We start from the raw sequence: 3371 nt of genomic DNA on the forward strand, positions 1-3371 counted from the left end.
TCAAACAAATGATATGGCCTTGTATAAGCCATGGAAACATAAGCGCATGAATATGCTTCTTGTCTTCTTATTCCATTGTTTTGCATCGACAACAAGGATTGAATTTTAAGGGCACTACCATCTACCACAGTTAAAATGAGCCTTTAAGATTTTCCAGCTAATGAAATATGATTTGTCTATCACTAAAAGTTTACAACTCTAAGGAGCCAATATTTATAGCTTGGTCATCAATGAATGTAGATTGTTTAATGAGGAGAGGAACATCAAAAACTCTGAATTTGAAGTCAAATTTTTTTAAATTTTCTTGCCTTATCATATTCATCACATATATATTATTTCACTAGTAATTATATTATGTGGAATAACAAGTAATTCTTATCGTAATACAAATTAAATCCCCCCTCTCCTTTTTCCCCCCTCTCTCTCTCTATATATATAGAGAGAGAGAGAGAGATATTTAAGTTTATATTTAGATATATGTTAAATTAAAAAGAACCAAAATTGCTCTTAAATTATATTAGAATTCAAATATCATTATCAAAAAAATTAGCCAAACATATATTAATTATAATTTATGTTAAATTCAAATATTATTTTTAAAGAAATGGAAATCTCTCAATTATCTTTTTATAGATTAAAGATCTCTTCGTGTCTCTCTCTATGTTACTCTTTGGCTTTATTATGATCATATGATTTCGATACAAATGGTGAGGTGGGATTAAACTTATCCAAGGCAACTAAGAAATGACCTTAACACATGGTTGTCAATACTTAGGATAGAGTCAAATAATATGTTTTAGATTAAAATTAATTGCCTATGTTTAATGATGCCTATTTTTCCAATTCCACTCTATAACCAAAGCGAAGTGATAAGGTCTACCTTGTCAACTTTTTATGCATAAAAAGAAAACTTTCATGATATTTGCGTTTTTCTTTTGACAGCACGTATCGATATACATGGAATAAATAATGCATAGACATGATAGTACGGCGTCTCCATTCTAGATTGAATAAATAATGTATACAATTGATGGTTGTGTGTCCCATTCTAAGTATTTATTAACATAATTGAATAATTATTATGATTCGGCTTTTTCATGGCAACCTTTCCATATCGTTTAGACCAAGGACTTTAAATGCATTTACAAAATAACAATGGAAGAAGCACGTGGCCACGTTAATCAGAATTGAAAATGGCAAGCGAAAAGATTAAAACAATGGAAATGCAATTATCGCTTAAAGACGATAAGGTGAGGGTCGTATGGATGACCAGCGGGTATGATATCTCCATTCTTTAAGGCGCGGTCACTGCTTAATGTCGGCACTTATTATCCCATTTTACAAGCGTCTCTCTGTATGCCTTCTATATTTGGACCTGCCTTTGTGCCACTTGCTTTCTAAGAATTAAAAAAACTAACATAAGATAAACAACGATATCTCGTGGTAATCTTTGTGTTCGTTATATGTTGTTTATTGTTTATAGAAGATATTATGAAATATTATGCTCACGTTCAGGATTATTTATAGTTGTTCTATGGAAATGAGTTTTCGAAAGTTGTATTTGAAAATTGATGTAATTTGTGACTAAACAAGTCGTATGATCAAATGTAAACGGTTTGATTTCGCAGTAGTTCTAAACACAGTACACTACCACTAGACATAAAGAGTTAATTATATGTGCTTAAGTTAAACATGCATGATTAAATATGTGATCAACTATATATATGAGAATATTCTTGATTACATGAAATGGAATGATAGCAAATGTGCATAATGCAACAATTATATATATGTTCAATAATAGCATGTTGTAACAATTATTCATAAAAGTAGAACAAATTTTTACCACTAATGAAAAGGAGGACCTGAGGAGCAATCCACCAAGGAAACTCTACATTGTGAGCAACAATAGCACATTATAGAAGATATGATGAAAAATAATGTCTAATGAAATGTGTTTTTAAAAGCTAGATTTGAAAATTGATTGTGAATAAAGAAGTTGTCATGATCAAATATAAGCAGTTTGATTTCGCAATAGTTACAAAAATAGAAAAACGTAAATTGGAGGTATACTATTGTTAGACTAAATTATCATTATGTTAAATTAAGTTCAATTAAATGTCAATTATGTGTACTTAAACATGCATGCGTAAATATGTGCTAATTGATATATAAGAATATTCTTGACTGCAAATGCAACATTAACAAATGTGCATGATGCTCTATATATATATAGATGGGACTGTCATTAAACGAGCTGATTTCTTCCTGCAAAGAACTCCAGACGTTTGACAAACTGGTTAATGCATATTTCATCCCATCCACTATCACCATGGACGGCCTCTCTCATTTCAGCTATTCTCGATTTCACAATCCTTCCCTCTTCACAATCTTCCTTGGCAGCCTTAATCACAGCCGTCCGAATCTGATCCTCCGTAAAACTCCCATCCTCTTCTCTCTCCACTTCCAACCCCACCTTTAACTCCCCTCCCAACAACCCCACGTTAAGACCCTGGTCAGCATTCATCGGAAGCAGCACGAGTTTCACTCCTAACATCACCGCCTCCACAACCGAACTCCACCCGGAGTGGCTCAGAAATACTCCAACGGACGGATGAGAAAGAATCTGCAGCTGCGGGGAATACCAAGCTTACCGGCGACAGTTGAAGCCCAGTACTGCGGAAGTGGACGACAAAATCCGGTGAGAGCCGCCGTAAAAGCTCGTCAAATGGCTGCTGCAGACCGTCCAGCGCCGTCTTTAGCAGTCCTTCCATTTCGTTGGGGACGTCGGATGTGCTTTCTGCTCCCGCCGGAAGTCCATCAACTGACGGCAATGGCAGATCCGCTAGATTTATATTTCCACCCTTGTCTAACAACTTTGGCCCGTTTTTTGCAATATTACGTGGAGTGGAAAGAAACGTTACTTTGAGCCCATGATTGGCAAGCCGTTTGGAAAGCTCGATAAAGGGCACGATGTGGCCCTGTGCGAGCCATGGAAACATGAGCACATGAATCTGCCTCTTCCCTTCTCCTTCCATCGTCATACTTGACAGGATCTACTACAAGAACTGATTTTTAAGCGATCCATCAGTTATCTTTATAATAAAATGTAATTCTCGACCACTAATAGTTTACGATTTAGATGAACCAATGATCACAGCTTCAGGGATCAACGTGGACTAGTAGTTGAGGAGAGGACGTATATTTGAAGTCGCAACTTTTTAAATTCTGCTTGCCTTCTCTTATCCATCGCTAATTTCAAATGATTTTTTCGAAAGGAGATATTAGAAAGTAGTTTATCCTCTCGTTCCATGAGCGAAGATTCTTTATTATTTCGATTTTCCTTCAACTTTTTTTTTTCTGGGAAATAT

The 3371-nt window shown here is 35.2% G+C and overlaps 1 pseudogene; it reads right to left on the reverse strand.

Moving 5' to 3' along the window:
- Window positions 1-2248: 2248 nt before the first annotated feature.
- On the reverse strand, window positions 2249-3050 carry LOC149577494 (UDP-glucosyl transferase 79T1-like; annotated as a pseudogene).
- Between the last annotated feature and the right edge of the window lie 321 nt (window positions 3051-3371).

This window comes from Cupressus sempervirens, chromosome 1 (assembly GCF_028749045.1).
Source record: "Cupressus sempervirens isolate cs-2001-9-10 chromosome 1, ASM2874904v1, whole genome shotgun sequence".
NCBI lineage: Eukaryota > Viridiplantae > Streptophyta > Pinopsida > Cupressales > Cupressaceae > Cupressus > Cupressus sempervirens.